This window comes from Mus pahari, chromosome 16 (assembly GCF_900095145.1).
Source record: "Mus pahari chromosome 16, PAHARI_EIJ_v1.1, whole genome shotgun sequence".
In the NCBI taxonomy this organism is placed as follows: domain Eukaryota; kingdom Metazoa; phylum Chordata; class Mammalia; order Rodentia; family Muridae; genus Mus; species Mus pahari.
The window spans coordinates 20,551,529-20,568,813 of record NC_034605.1 but is presented as its reverse complement, the minus strand read 5'-3'; the positions used below and the strand labels follow the sequence as shown (position 1 = coordinate 20,568,813).

The 17,285-nt window shown below is 39.5% G+C and overlaps 1 protein-coding gene across 2 annotated transcripts in view; it reads left to right on the top strand.

Moving 5' to 3' along the window:
- Positions 1-17,285, top strand: part of Sugct (succinyl-CoA:glutarate-CoA transferase) — a 728,955-nt gene that overhangs the window by 564,063 nt on the left and 147,607 nt on the right. The gene's annotated exons all lie outside the window — the stretch shown is intronic.

The window sequence follows — 17,285 nt, the reverse complement described above, 5'->3', positions numbered from 1 at the left end:
ATTTGAAATGTAAATGAAGAAGATATCTAATAAGATAAGTTAAAAAATATGTTGGTTCATCTGGAATTCATTCAGTGTTACTAAGAAATAGACAATGTATTGTCTAATTTCTCATTTTCTCGGCATCATTTATAAACCAACATGTTTGTCACTAATTGCAAGTTCTGTCCTTTGGTCCCAGCACTGTAGTATTATGAAGCCCATATCTTTCAGACCTTCCTCCTTCCCATCCACTATATTGAGCCTAAAATTTGGGACACAGCACAAGTGGGATATAATTTTTATGCCATTATAGATAATTGTAGGCAGACAAGATGCCTCAGCTGGTAAAAGCACTTGTGTTGACTTCTGAGTTCAATGCTGGTATCCCTCGACATTGCAGAAGCTTTGTTTTTCAACCTCCACAACATTTAATACATAAAAGAACAGAAAGGTGCTTAAACCAAGGTTTTGAGCCATTTCATCTGATGTTATAAAGTCACTGCCTTTTTATTGATGTTTATACATTGGTTTCACTGGAAGGACAGCAGGTGCTGACCCTTAGGTAGCAAGCATCCTCAAGGCCATACGTCTTAGATACTCAGAGGGGACTGGGGTGGGCCAGAGCTTGCGCATCTGAGCTCTGAGCCACAAGGCTCCAGATTACCTTGATGTCTTTTTCCTTGGCTTTCTTTCAGCTTTAGATTTCTCATCTATTAAAAAATAAACATGTCTCCGTTGAATGGCTGTCATGTTTATGGCAATAAAATCATGTGATACCTTTAAGTGGGGAGCCTAGGAAGTATTTTAGGATTTTTATTATTCCTAATAATAGATTTCCTTTATTCTGTGGTAAATATATTTTTGCTTTCTTTATCTTAGCGTTTGTATTCAGATATGACAGTGTTTCTTACACCTGGACCATCAGCATGAGAGTCCTGTGGTTAAGAAAATATGGTTGTTGTGAGGGTTCAATACTGCTAATGGTTATTAAGTGGAAATGTGCCCTCTGCTCCCTGGGCTAAATTTCTAACGGCTGTGATTTCTTCAGCTGTGATGGCAATGAGTGACATTCACTTAATAACTTCCCGGACACAGCTCTGGCATAGGAGCAGCCAACTGTGTTCCTTGCACCATTCCACAGGGCAGCCACCAATGAGATCTCTCTGCGTCTCTTTCCCTAGAGAAAGAACAGCATTGTCACATGCTGCTAGGCTTGTATTAGGTGATGAGGCTGTACACCTCATCAGCCCTTCTCTCTTCTCTGGTGTCCCCTTTCCCCCACCCTTACTTTACCTTAGGATGATCAGTCTTTCCTTTTAGGGGAGTGTCACAGTGGTTGTGTTCGTCGTTCAGCTTTGCTGCATACCCTGTTCGTCTACCTCTCTTTCAGAATGCAAGGGACATCTCGTTGATAACATGTTCTGACAGCTCTCTTGGCTATCCTGTGGCTGCAACTCGATTGAGTCCGATTATGTGAATCAATGTATAGTGCTGAAAAAAAAAAGGAACTTGATTTTGTTTTATAACACTTAGGGTAAAATGTGGAGTTTTGCACGTGCTGGGCTGATATCACAGCCTCAAGATGAGTGGTGTAAATTTGGAGCCCCAGAGTAAGCTAAGAAAATGCTGTAAAAGTTGATACATAAAACTGATGAATAAATAAATAAATTGGAATGTCACCTGGGAAAGCAGAACATTCGTTCCCTTGCTTTACCTCATTCCCACAATGTTTGAAGGTGGTGTGTGTGTGTGTGTGTGTGTGTGTGTGTGTGTGTGTGTGTGTGTGCGCACATGTACAAGTTTCACTCTGAGTTGTCACTATAAACCCAAGAAGTATGCTGTGATTATAATTTCCTAGAGACACATTCCTACAGGAAATGGGCTGCAAAGAAGGAAAAGTACATTTCCCTGAAGGAAGTGCTCATAGAAATCTCAGTCTGTGAAACAAATCATGGAGAATGTTTAAATAGGTTTCTGGCTTTTGGTATGGGAGTGGTAAGATGGTGCCTTTGGTCCCAGGGAAAGCAATTTCTTTTGGACATAACCCCGAAGGCATGTGAAAGATCCAGGCTTAATTTAAAAACCAGCACCTTCATTATTATAACTTACTTTTCCTAAACCACCTGACCACAGGCTCATACACCACAGCTACCATCATCAGGGAACTTACAAATAGGAAAATTGAATGCCACTTACAAAAGGAGTGTTTGGGATCTCCATGGAGTTCAGCCTTAAATATTGTTTCTAAGTAAATGCTGGCAGGGTTTCATCCCTTCCCAAAGAACTGACTTCCTTTCTTATGAATTGCTTGTATGATTAGAAATCATAATAGAACTCTGTGCCTTTCACATTTAAAAGCATTCTGACAATATGATTTTAGCAACAAATAGGAAATTCTATTAGAAACAAACAAACAAAAAACTTGATCTGTTTAATGACCTAATACTTACTGACTTAATTCGTACTCTGAATACAGAGATATGGTCACTAGTTCTTTGGCTGGCTTCAAATAGCAAAAAAAATGTAGACTCAGCCTAGCTTTTCAGCCCTCTAAAGTCCTACACGAAATAAAAGGAAGTACAGAGATGCTGTATAAAACAGTCTTGTGCTAATATCAATATCAGACACCAGTACTGACCACTTGCTAGGTACTCAGTTTCAGTGAGGTTTATTGGATTTCTTTGGATGCCTGAGACTCTTTGCTTAATAAATCTTCCCTTGTTGTTCAAGTTGTGATAGAAGGAAAAAGATCAGTGAGTCCTGTGGAGTGCATGGTGTATGTACAGTCTTTAGGTCCATTCAGAACTCTCATGAGTTAAAGTGATACATGAGCTAATCAGTGAACCTTCTGGAAGCTGTTAGTCTCCATCACACTCGCCAATATTGGTGACTTCTTTTCTACCGAAGAGTAATCATCCCCACCCATTATTGCTCTTAAAAGAGCACTGTAGTCATCTGTCAGTAAAACTCATAACAACATCTTAGTCTCGTCCCTTAAAGCAAAACTGAGAAAAAATTATGGGTGCACAAGAATTAATGAGGGAGTAGCCATTATTGAAAAAAAAATGTAAGAAAGTAAGCAGGTCCATGTGGGAAAAAGAGTAACTGGAGTATGGGCGTCAGTGGCGTCCAGGGCTCCAGAGATGTCTTAATGGGTAAAGGTTCTAGCAGGGAAAAAAAAAAAGACAACCAGATTTGGATGCCCCAGTACCTGTAAAAAGTCACAGTGCACAACTGCAATCCCAGCACTTTGGTGGCAAGATAGGAGATAGAAACAAGAGAATTGACACTGCCTGAAGCTTGTGAATTACTCAGTTTGGAGTATGCAGCAAAAGTAGGAGTAAGGATGAGCTCCAGAAAAGCTGTCCTCTGACCTCCATATGTGCAGACATATGCATGGAATCAATAAATAGTCAATAAAGTCTAAGCCTTTCACTGATCCATGGGAATCACAAGCCAAGGGTGTCCTGTTCTTCAAGAGAACTAATCTTAAGGTCTCTACTGCCAATCATTGTCTGCCTCAAGAATGAGAGGTGGTTTGTGGGTGACTTTATGAGCATCTCTCCTCATTCTTCTAATCCAGGGCAGGTTAAGGCCATCATCCCTCCATTCTTCTAGAGAAGGGGCACTCATGGTGGCCTATGTGGCGGTACTATAAAGAGTTCCCAGTACTGACTGCTACATCCAGATTACAACAGTTGTTATCCGATTTGAGTGTGTGAATCCCTCAGAGATAGCTTCAAATACATATTATTTCTGGGCCTCAATCCCAGAGCTAACAGGTTATTTTAATAAGTTTCAGGCATTATTGATGCAAGTCAAACACTGGGGAACTACCTTGAGAGTGACTGAATTATAGCTGGAGACTCTTTGAAGACAGCAAGAAACAAATTGTACTCTGATAGGCTCAAGACATCGTACAGGCCTTAACTGAGGTTGATTTTCGAAGGGGGCAGGACATATGAGCCCCACACCACACTGAGCAAAGTTTCTGGGAAACAATTCTTGGATGTTCTTCCTTTCTTCAGAGTCCCACTCCTCACTGAGAGAGCCACAGATTTTCACAGGACATCAAACATTCCTCATGTTAGTCCCCATTACCGTCCCATGCAGAAGGGCAGAATGCCGAGCAAAGATGTATTTCCAAATATGTGACCTTGAATTTTCATTTCTTTAAAAAGGAAAAAAAAAAAGATTGTGGGTTTCTTTTCCTCAGGTATGAGGAGGAAATTATTTGTGATCCACGTAATCATTTATAGAAATGGTAGAGATGTGGCACTTACAGGCCTTGTTTTACATGACAGAAGGACTCTGAGGTACAGATGGCGTTCTTTTAAAAAAAAATTTATTAGATATTTTCTTCATTTACATTTCAAATGCTATCCCCAAAGTCCCCTATACCCTCCCCCCACTCTGCTTCCCTAACCACTCACTCCCACTTCTTGGCTCTGGCATTCCCCTGTACTGGGGCATATAAAGTTTGCAAGACAAGGGGCCTCTTTTCCCAATGATGGCCGACTAGGCCATCTTCTGCGATATATGCAGCTAGAGACACGAGCTCTGGGGGTACTGGTTAGTTCATATTGTTGTTCCACCTATAGGGTTGCAGACCCCTTCAGCTCCTTGGGTACTTTCTCTAGCTCCTCCACTGGGGGCCCTATGTTCCATCCTATAGATGAGTGTAAGCATCCACTTCTGTATTTGCCAGGCACTGCCATGGCCTCACAAGTGACAGCTATATCAGGGTCCTTTCAGCAAAATCTTGCTGGCATATGCAATAGTGTCTGNNTTTGGTGGCTGATTATGGNATGGACTCCCGGATGGGGCAGTCTCTGGATGGTCCATCCTTTCATCTTAGCTCCAAACTTTGTCTCTGNAACTCCTTCCATGGGTATTTTGGTCCCTATTCTAGGGAGGAATGAAGTATGTGCCCGTTGGTCTTCCTTATTCTCGATTTTCTTGTGCTTTGCAAATTGTATCTTCAGTATTCTAGGTTTCTGGGCTAATATCCACTTATCAGTGAGTGCATATCGAGTGACTTCTTTTGTGATCAGTAAGTGGATATTAACCCAAAAGAAGTCACTTGATGTGGCTTTCATTTTTAACCAAGACCTTATCTGAAAATCCAGGGTTTCAGTCTATCTCCTCCTACACTCCCACTCCTAAAGATTTTGATAAAAAGGGGTGGCTTTAATGCTTAGGATTTGTGGGGAGTATAGATTTTGAAAATCATGCCTAAAGGAAAAACAAGAGAAAAAAATTCTAATTACTCAAAACCAACCCAGGAGAAAAGACATAAACCAGATGCTGAACCTAGATGATTTGAGTGGAGAAGCCTGGTAGATAATGGCAGCCTTACTGAAAGACCAGCCCCAGGACTCACCAAAGTTTTGATTATTTGATTTTTCTCCTTCAGGGAACTTAATTTAACAAAGTCTCCCTCAGGAAGTTTTATTCAAAAAGATGCCATCTAAAATAAACTGAAGTTTCATGTGCAGCTTGCCTGTGGTTAATTTGGATTGTAGCCTCATGGTGTTCTAAGAGGGAGTGTGGCCAGCAGAATGAGACAAGGAAGGGGAAAGAAGTGTGGGGTGCTTAACTGAGAGGCTTGGAGGCCACTTAGGGCGTCTCATCCCTGCTTATGGAGGTCAGTGAAGTGTCTAAATTGGAGAGTATCTGTCCCAGACTCACTCCAGGGCTAGGCAGGGAGCACCAGTACACCAAGGCTAAGAAGCATGAGGTTTCTGTGTGAAAACGTCTCTGGTGTAGTAAAGCTCTTTACTGAGGGAAGGCTCAAACTTGGACCCTGATGTTCAGAGACAAGCTGGAGATAATGACCTCTTGTGATAGTTTATCACAGAGATAGTATTTTTTGCAAACTCTTGTCTAAAGCATGGCCAACCCCCTTCCTGTTGCCTTCCTCACCAGTGTGCACTCTCCCATCCTGTCATTGCTGTGCATGGCGTTGGGCTCCTCCAAAGAACATTTTCACAAATTCCTGGAACCAGCCAGGAATTTGAATGGATACTGTTGTGTGAAAATTCTTTCTAAAAGAACTCTTATTAAATTTGTTTATCATAATTTCATACATATATATTGTCTTCTGTTTCTTCTCCATGCATCCTTATGTCTCTCTAGTCTAGGCAAGCCCATCCCTAACTTTTTACATGTCCCCTTCCCACATTCATGATTTTGTTTGTTTAGCATGTTGTTGTGTGAGTGTGTTTGATTGATTTTAACAGAGGCTCAGTGTTTTAGACCTGTCCATTGTAGTTTTGTGGACTCATCAGTGGGTATACACCTGAAGACAATGACTACTCCTTCCACCAAATACAAAAAAAAAAATGTCAAATCATCATGCGCAGAGGAGTAGGACCCCTGTTTTCCCTTTCTTGATCCATGTTCACCATTCACAGGCCCAGTGTAGAGGGTCGCAGTTACTATGCAGTTAAGACTATACTGTTTTTTTTTTTTCATGCCCAGGACACCACATTTTGATGCCCTTCTTCCCACCTTACATTTCCTTTCCACCCCCTCGCAGTGTTCTGCGAGTCTGAGAGGGAGGTGTATACATGTCCTGGTTAAGGCTGAGTACTCAATTGTTCCTTATGCTCAGCACTATGACCAGCTATGCAGCGTTACACTCACATTCATTGCGAAGAGAAGCTTTTCTGATTAAATCAGAGAGTAGCATTTGTCTATGGGGTGTCAACATGGAGGAAGGGACAAGCATGCCATGTCAATTTAGCTAAACAGAGAAGAAAGTCTTTACTTGGGGCCTACCTTCTCCTCAGCCAGGCCAGAGTTTTTATTGGATTTCCAGTACCAAGCATGAATTTCCTCTTGTGGAGTGAGCCTTATTCCAAGCAGTGATCAGTTGCTTACTTCCTTAGCAGTCATGCCACCATTGCACTAATAGATATATTTTACCAGTAGGCTGGTAGTATAGTTTGTAGAATTTACACCTTGAGAGTATGATTAAACTTTTTCTCTATGTCCAAAGTCATCAGAGTTTCACAAGCTTTTTGAACAAAGTATTCAAAGTCATAAAGGTTCCTTGGAGTAGCCTACACATTTCCGTTTTCTGAGAAAGATGACTAGCGCTAAGGCAGAAGACTTTATATTTCAGTTCTCAGTCACTTCAGTAATCAAGGATGACCTTCAACCCAGAGAAACCTAGGTCTGTTGACTGAGTAAGTAGCTCAGGGTTGAAGGCACTAGGAACTAGCTTTGGCCTTGTTGGATTTAGTACAGGGAACTAATACTTGTTGATAATATATGATTGCTAGACACTCATAAATTTTAGTAGATACTATTTGTTAAAGGAACAACACCAACACCAACGAAGAAGCTCGTAGGAATGGTCTGCTTAGAAAACTAACCTATCTTCACTTAGCTACAAGTGATTTCTTTAAAGGACTGATGTATCTCCCCACTTTTCTAGCAAAATAAAGTATATTGCAGCTCATCATGCCAACCTCAGTGCCCAGCTCACACTGTGTAAGACATATATGCTGACTTCATCCTTTAATTTGTTGTTGGGAGCTTCTCAAACCTCGCAGAGTACAATGTAGCATGGGATGAATACTACTCATCATCCCCGTAGAGAAAGGTAGAGTTTACTGTAGAATAAAACCTAGTTCGGGAGTACACTCTTACTTGTAAGAAATGCTGCACATATAACATGAGAGAACATGGGCTTCTTTTCTTAAATTTATTAGTGCTACCAACTTTAGTCTTAGAGAAAACACTTCAACATTCAGCCTTTGGAGGAATCTCAGGGAAGGAGGGATTCTCTTCCCTGGGGGTAGTAGCTCTCTAACCCAGAGTGGGTGTCCTTGGCATACATATGCAGGCTTTACATTTCCCTAGAGCTGATTTAGAAAGCTGAATTCAGATAATGGTGACAGAGCTGTCTTCACAAACCCTTGGTGTTAACGTTGGGTTCCAGCAGGTGGCGCTGTTGGGAGACAGTGGATGCTCTGGAAGAGAGTCTCTGGAAGGAAGCTGGGTTGTTTGGTAGTGTGCCATAGCAGGGAACATTGGGAACTTGGCTCCTCCTCTTCCTTTCTGTTTCACCTCTCTACCACCATGATGTTGACAGATTTATTGCAACCACTTCCTCTGGGATGTTCTTCCTTGTCATAGGCTGAAAAGCGAACGGCTGGTAGATTATGGGTTGAATCCCATTGCAATTTGTGAGCCAAAGTAAATTTGTATAAAATGTACTTCAGATATTAACTGCAATTAAATGACAAAACTCTATGAATTTGTTTTAAAATTAGAACTTCTATTTTCCTTCAGTTAGGGCCAATTTTAAGTGCAAAACTCTACAATTGAAGGCTAGTTGGGGAAGCAGGGCACTATTAGTTTCTTTCCCACTTCCTTACCTGTTCATCACAACTTGTCACCCTAGTTACTCACCAGGAGAGGAACATGAACAGGCAGAGTAGTCTGGAAGGGCAAGGAGAGCCCTACTTGGTGACACCAAGTGACTAGCTGCCCGTGGTGTTGCCTGCATTCCTCTTGCTGTGCTTCCACACATTATTTGCAGTCTTGGCTCAGGCACCAGCTGTCCTGTACCTGGAACACTAGCATTTACTCAGACCTTCTAAATGTTCTAAGTGTGCTAGCATACCATGCCATACAATGCCACATTTACCCCACTGTACCATATCTAACATACCATACCTACTCCCTATCATACCCTACTGTACTATACCATACCTACTATACCATACTAATCTACTTATCATGCCATACCATACCATACCATGCCATGCCATGCCATGCCATGCCAGACCAGACCATGCCATACCATACCATACCATACCTTACCTACCATCTTAGCCGCTCTCCTTAAGTCTCAGTTATAAAGCTTGAAGACAGAAACAGGGTTGTTTGTTGTTGTTGTTGGGTTTTTGTTGTTTTGTTTGTTTGTTTGTTTTTTGCCCACCTCCATGGCCAAGGGTACTATTCTGTATAAATGCCACCACATTCTGATTTCATACCCATGAAGTAGCTGTTCAGGATCTCAAATTTGATTTCCACCTCTGCCCTGGAAGAATTACAAAAGTTGTCTGAAAACACAGTCACTTCGTGTTTGACTTCTGGCCCTTAAAGTGAACGGAGACAAAAGTAACCCTACTCCAATGTCTTATGGCACACGAGAGCCCTACCCTTCACAAAGCATCTACCGGTGTCCGATCTGAGCATCCTCTGGGAAGTGCCAGCTCTATAGAAAACCGCTTCAGTCATTTTACTTGCTGGGTTCACCGCCACTAACTATATCATTGTGCTTTTCTTCATACTCTCTTCCCTTTTGGAAAGAAGTCATTTGACCACATTATGAGACATCATGTGTGATGCATTTCCCACTTGCCATATAGAAAGCTAAAGTTATTAAGTGAGAAAGATCCAAAATACTGTGTCACTTTGCATGGGGACATTATTTAGATAACTTTGATTTTTGAAAACAAACCAAAAGATTTTTTTAAAAAGGGAACAACTATTCATCCTCTCCCAATGACTTATTCTTCCCAAATTCAAAAGATCTTTTGAGCTTTGCCCTGCACTGAGTTAAATGCCTTACATGCAGACAGCTATGCTCCTGCTACAGTTTCTGTTATTCTCCCAGTTTTGCCTGAAGCTATGAAGTCAACCTCACAGCACAGCTTCTTTCCAACCCCTCCTCTCCAAATGAAAACCATGTGCTTGTGTGAGCTGGCTTTTCTTTCCTTTTAAAAGTTATTCTGCATTATTTAATATAACCATGTACTAATGCAGAGACCTTCAGTAACTGATTTCTCATTGGCTGTTATCAATTAAGCCACATTAATACAACCATTTAGTCTCAGAAGCAAATTCATTTAAGCACGAATGACTTGCTTAAAGCTGATTGTAACACCCTAGAGAAGCAAAAACTCTTGAGTGTTTGCAAGTAGAGCTGAATTAAAATAAATGAAAATAGTACATTGTACCTATTTGATGTCTGTGCCACTTCCCCTCATCATTCTCTGCATTCTCTCATGCAGCCAATTGATAAGACTAAACTCCCAGTTTGTACTGTTCTTTCTAACCCTGGTTTACTTAAAGGTTGAAAAATCTACTTCATACTGAAGTTGTGCCATATTCCAAAATTCCAGATGCAAATCGGAAGTTAATACTTTGAGATTCTTGGGCTATGGCTGCTCTCATGTAGCAGTTACTGGGTGTCACTGAGAATAAGGCACCACAAGGGTGTGATTTCGGTTATAAAAATTACACTTTGTGGGCTAGAAAGATGACTCGGTGGGCAAGGGTGCTTGTTGCTCTTTCAGAAGTCATGAGTTTGTTTCCAAGCATCCATGGTGGGAAGCTCACAACTGCTTGAAACCCCAGCTCTAGTTTGTAACTTAAGTGACCTCTGCAGATGCTGCACTCACTTGTACATACCCACAAACAGATCCACAAACATACACATCGATAAAAATAAGAATAAACCTTTCCTAAAAATTACACTTTTGGTTCTACTGAGGCACATCGTTTTTAAATTCATCATTTACTTTTAAAATCAGCCAGTGTGGATAAGCCATGCTTTACTGTTTTAGTTGTGCAAGAAAGGATGGGCAGTTTACAGATGTGGGTGGATTGGGAGCCTTCTCCATTGGCCTAATTTGTACAATGACAGAATACCTACCAAAGCTTTATAGCCTTCCCAAAGCTCCCTGCCTTGTTTCCTACAGAACCTCTTCTTTCTTTCAGCATCCTGATGTCCTTGCTGAAAGGATGTCCAGGCACTGGGCACTGAACTGAAGGGAATGGAGCTTAGCTGGGCGATGAGTGGGTTAGGCAGGACATGTTGAGTACGGAGAAAAGGTCTTCTCCATGGATGGTTTTCAGAGGAAACAGCTCTGTTTATTGGGAGTGAATGTCACCCATCAGCATATTCCATCAACAAACACTTTCTTTTAAAAAAAAATGCAATGCTTATTCCCCAGCAAGTGTATACTAAAAAAAAAAAAAAAATGAACTAAAATAATCTACTCGTGTATATAAGAGCTATCCACAGGTTCCATATTTATCCCTATCCAAAGGCAATTTGGACATATATCTCAGGATATCTCTACCTACTACATCTCAAAATCCAAGCCAGAGGGTCTCTCTCTCTCTCTCTCTCTCTCTCTCTCTCTCTCTCTCTCTCTCTCTCTCTCTCTCTCCACACATACACACACACACACCACGCACGCACTCTGTCGGTAACTAGCCATCACATTCTGACAAGCACATAGGCTACAAAAAAGATAAGCAGCCCAGAATTCACCTTGTACTTTCCTCTGTATTCAGAGGTCAAGTCCCCATTCTACCTCCTTGTGATATCTTCCAGCTGATTCCTTCTGTTTGTCCAGATGTGTCCTTGGACTACTTCACTCTCATCTTCCATCACATGCTAATTAGGCGTTCCCAGTCACCATTCCTGTACTGTGCATTAGCCAACCAATCAGTCTTCTCTTGTGGTTTTCTGCTCTTTCCAACTTCCTCTTGTTTTCTCCAGTGTTTTTGCTTGTCTAGTGTCCAGTGTGCATCACTAGAAAAAAATGTAGTATTCCTATAGCACTTCGTATGACTTAGTCATACTCCTTACTTGATGGTGTTCAGAGCAAGATATTTTTATTCATCTACCTGTCATTAACATTGAACAGAAAATAGTTGTTTATTAAAGTAGCTTATTACATCTTTGGTCGAATGCATTAATTGGATTTGGACACTGCGTGTGAAAGACCTGTAGACTCAGTTGATGATCTTGACAGAGTACATATCTGTTCTCCATTTTATCATATTGCATGAGCAGCCTTGTCTCAGTAAACTCAGTGGGATTTTATTGACTTGTGCAGCAGACAGAACTTTCACATTACACAGTCATTCCTTCTCTCAGATTATAGAAGGCCAGAAGAATGCCCATCAGCAAAGAATATTAGCTTCTGGGTTGCTGGATCCTCCAGTTGCAACTGAGCAATGATGACCCAGAGAACCCAAATAAATCATAAATTGGTAGTTAACCACTAAGTCTATACTCTCTTTGGACACACTCGATCATGACTTTCAAACCTTACCTCATCCCAAATCTGCCTTTGTTGCCATGAATTTAATCAGTGAATGGATATTTCATAAATCCTTATGTTTAAGACAGTGATCTGACAGAGGTAACTATTATAGCAAACTAAGCTTTATATTAGTATATGAGCTCAAATCTTCTTAGAGCAAATGATTAAATATTTGAAAAGTTTTTGAATATTAGTTTTATTACATGTTTCAATGTAATGTAGAATAAAATATAGGTATTTTTTTCACATCAAAAGAGAGGAATCACAAGCATGACGGCCAATGATGAAACTGTTTCTATAAAACTTGAGAGTTTCTATCTTTTGGTCTAGCAGCCAGTTATTTAATAGTATAATGAGGAAAGTTTAGATTTATTTAGAATTTAAAACACTGATGTCATTGTGCAAGCCTATTTTACAAGTATCACTAAAAAGGAAAAATATACTACTAAGTTTTGCTATTGAGTCAGTGATAAAATGTGACATGATTTTGAAGATGCTAAAATGTGAAGAAGAAACTTGCCTCTTAGAACTAAGAAAGCTTAGTACCGAACCTAAAAAGCATTTTGTCAGAGAAGTGTCATCCACTCACCTCTAGTGGAAACAGAATTTGGTAGACTCTTTCTCGATGCAATTTAGCAGTTATGTACTCCAGTTTTAGCATGCATCCTTTTGACCCCAAAATTTCACTTCTTGGAATTTATGATGAGGAAATAATCAACAATTTGTAGAAAGATTAAGCTACACATTTGTTCATTGCCATAATATTTATAAAACCAAAGCATTGGAGGCAATTTAAATGCACAGAAATCAGTGATTAGTTGAATACATTATAGCGTATCCATATCAGGATATCATCCACCAGATTTAAAAGTGATCCTGCAGATGGGGAGTAACTGGAAACACTTCGTGCTTGCATCCCCTAATTTTTTCTCAAGTAATTATAGACATTGATATGGATACGAAAAAATAGTTGGAACTAAATTTATGTTAAAGGTACTTTAAAAAGCAGTATCATAGTGAGGATTTTATTTTATTTTTCCTTTTAGTTACTTAGATATTTTGGGCTTGTAAAAAATTACAATTCATAATAGCACATAACAAAATAATATTTTGTTAAAATCTATCTAAGACAGTGTGTTCCTTTAATAAATTTGAAACAGTAAGGGGATAAATGAACAAAACACTTAAAATATAGAATATATTTTTGATCTTGGTTATTGGTATAAAATCAAATTTCATGTTAAATAAAAGAGCTTTATGCATGAAAACTAGTTCCTGAATACTACCCTAGTTTTGAGTCAGATTTCTGTTTGTATCATGTACATAGTAATATTTTAATCCCTGTAACCAAGGCCATGTTAGCAGGTACTCAAGAGGAAACATGCAGTGAAGTGACCTGCAACCAAGCCCATGCTACCAGGAACTCACTAGTGAACAGGCTTGCAGTGACCGAGAGTGTCACCTTTTAACATCTGTTTTTCATGTTGTGATATTTACTTGAGGTTTGGTATTACAAAAAAATGAGGAAAGTATCTGTTACCATGGGTAACAGGACAATAATTCGAGGCTGATGGATTAGCATGCTTTGTCTCTATAATGTCTCAAACAAAGTCATAACATTTTGTTTTGGCTATAGCTTTCATCTGTCAAGCAGTCAAACATTTTCTTTTCTTTTTTCTTTTTTTCTTTTTTCTTTTGGTCTGAAGGAAAGCTATCATTAGCTAGCTTTCCTTCCTAGCTAATGATAGTCCAACAAAAAAGAAAAAAAAAGCAGATTTTGACTTTCTATTTAAAATTGTTGTCTATAGTTGGGGACTTGGGTGTGCTAGTGTACATTCATAAGTAATCCCAGTGTCACTTCTTTTCAAAAAAATAATCAGAATATTTTGTATTAGTAGATATATATGTATGTATGTATGTAGTATCCTTGTATATATGCTTGCACACATGTATGTATAGGTAAGTTTTCATGCCCTGTGTACATATGTGTTTAGATGCCAGAGGTTGATGACACACATCTTTCTCAGTTGTTCTCTACATTTTTTGAGGATTTCATACCTGTGTTACCATAGTTAATCATTCTCACCCATCTCTACCCTTCCAACCTCTCACATATCCTCCCAGCTCTATCTTAAATTCAGAGCCTCTTCTTCTTTAGTAATTATTATTGTACATATATGCATATGTATGTATGTGTGTATGTATGTACTTCAACATCATCCTATGGGTTCATTATATGTTGCTCATTTGGATAATTGTTTTTTTGTTTTGTTTTGATTTTTAGGGTTTTTTTTTAGTTTAGTTAACTATTTTCTTTTCTAGTATATATAAAGAACTTTAACAATCAGAAAAGAAAGCCCAATATATTTTTAAAAGAGCAAGTATGTAAAAATGCTAATTCACAGAAGATGAATCTACATGTTAAAACATCTTCATCCATTACTCTGTTGAGGGACAACTGGGTTCTTTCCAGCTTCTGGCTATTATAATAAGGCTGCTATGAACATAGTGGAGCATGTGTCCTTATTACATGTTGGAGCATCTTTTGGGTATATGCCCAGGAGTGGTATAGCTGGGTCCTCAGGTAGTACTATGTCAAATTTTCTGAGCACCACCAAACTGATTTCCAGAGTGGTTGCACCAGCTTGCAAGCCCACCAGCAATGGAGGAGTGTTCCTCCTTCTCCGCATTCTTGTCAGCATCTGCTGTCAGTTAAGGTTTTTTTTTAAACTTACTTTATTAGATATTTTCTTCATTTACATTTCAAATACTATCCCGAATATCCCCTATACCCTCACCCCACCCTGCTCCCCTGCCCACCCACTCCCACTTCTTGGCCCTGGCATTCCCCTTTATGGGGCATANAAAGTTTGCAAGAACAAGGGGCATCTCTTCCCAACGATGGCTGACTAGGCCATCTTCTGCTATATATGCAGCTAGAGACACGAACTCTGGGGTACTGATTAGTTCATATTGTTGTTCCACCTATAGGGTTGCAGACCCCTTCAGTTCCTTTGGTAATTTCTCTAGCTCCTCCATTGGGGTCTCTGTGCTCCATCCTATAGATGACTGTGGGCATTGGATAATTGTTTAGGGATGACAATTTGGGATTATATGTCCTATCAAAGGCCTCCCTTTCATTGTCTTAGTAATCATTACTTAACTGAAGCTCTTCATCTAGGGACATGGCTTTTTAAAGCAACTATATAATTGAGATTTCATACACATCATATTTAGAATGCACTATCTGATAGCAAACATCTTGGCTCTCTAGCTTTTACAATCTTTCCTCCCTCTTTTGTGCATTTTTCCTCATTTATTACATGTAGTATTTTGTTATAGCTGTACAAACCAATTGGGGTTATGTATCCCCCTGTTTTTCTCTGCATTATGACAAGTTGTAGATTTCTCTGGTGGTCTCTGTTCCAAAAGCAAGCTTTTTGATGAGGGGAAAACTATTCTTACCTGTAAATTTAATGATTGCCGTTTAGAGTGCAGTGAGGAATTATACTGTTTTGTGAAAGTGGCAGTAGTGGGTTCCCTGAAGAGTCAATGACCTCTACCAGCTATAGGTAATTGAGTAGGTTTAAAGAACTAGCCCTGAAATCCCTCTTGTTGAGCATGCCTTAATTACTGTTAGATACCTGTTGATTATCCCCAGTGTAAAATCTGAAGCTCTGAATCTGCTAAAGGCAAGCATAGGCATAATGAGGTGTAAATGTAGGAAAGGCATCCTGAATAGGACTCCATTTGCTCAGAAATAAGGTCAACAATTGACAAATGGACCATCATAAAACTAAAAAAAGTCTGTAAAGCAAAGGAAACAATTAGTCCAATGAAGAGAAAGCCCAGAGAGTAAGAGATATCTTTTCTAGCTATATATCTGATACAGGATTAATATCTAGAATATACAAAGAACTCAATAAAGAAAGGTTCAAGAACTCAAAGACTCAATTAAACATTGGATTACAGATCCAAACATAGTTCTTAAAAGAAGAAATAAAACTGGCTAATAAATATCTTTAAAAGATTTTAACAATTATAGAAGGCATAACTCAGACTACTCTAAGATTTCATATTGTCCCAGTCAGAATGGCTAAGATGAAGAAATTGATTAACAACAAAATCCAGGCCAGAATGTAAGGGAAAGAGAACCCTTATTCACTATTAATAAAATTCCAAATTGGTTTCGCCACTATGGACAATAGTATGGGAAATTCCCCCCCAAAAAAAGTTAAAAATAATTCTTCCACATGACCCAGCTATATGACTTCTTAGTGTATGCTCCTTTTATGCCCTTCAGAACATCAACAGTGCCACCCTTCCTCGCTCACAGGCCTTTGGCCGACTTCTTTCTGGGACAGTGTAGCTTTGCCTCATTTCTTTCTCCTACCACTCTATAGCCTGGTCCATTCCCATTCTCTTCCAGACTTTCTGTTGAACCTCTAGCTTATTATCACACTAGCTCTCCATTTCCTAGGCCTTACTCTCTGTAGTTTCATATATTCATTGTCAACCCCAATCTTAAAATATTGAATGGAAAATTTTTGAAATAAATAATTCATAAGCTTGATAATATGTGCTAATTCTGTGAACATCATATGAAATTGCATGCCATTTTCCTCCATCCTAACTTGGATGTGAATTAGCCTTTTGTCTAGTATTTCCATGCTATCCCCACTACCTGCCTGTCAGTCACTTATGAGAAACAGGCATTGCATACATAGCAGATAATAGGGTTCTAATCCTCCTCATGTTCTTGCTGTCAGTGCCTTCCCAAGCTAAGCTTCTCTACTCTCTGCTGTGAGTGCCCCTAAGGACTTTTAGTTTGGTTTGTTGACAATTCATCCCCCTGGGCACACTAATGGGGGTTCTCAAAATATATGGAATCTGCAAGTCACAAACTGAAGAAGAGCAAAGCTGGAAATAATTTTTAGTCTAGAGACTGTTAAAGCTCACAACAGAAAATTCAAAAGCAGAACGAAGTCAAGAAGTGCGTTCAGAGAGTAAATGGAGCTAAAGATAAAATCCCAAGCAAGAGTGGATATGAGACAGTAAAGGAGAATGAAAGGAAAAGATGTACAAAACTAGAGCAAGCCCGCAGCAAGCTTATAGGCATTGTTCTGATGATTTTTATTACTACACACAGCAAACCTGTGTGGCAGTCTCAGCCTTGGGTTCCAGATCCCATACTTCCATATATGACCTTAGGCAAGTCAC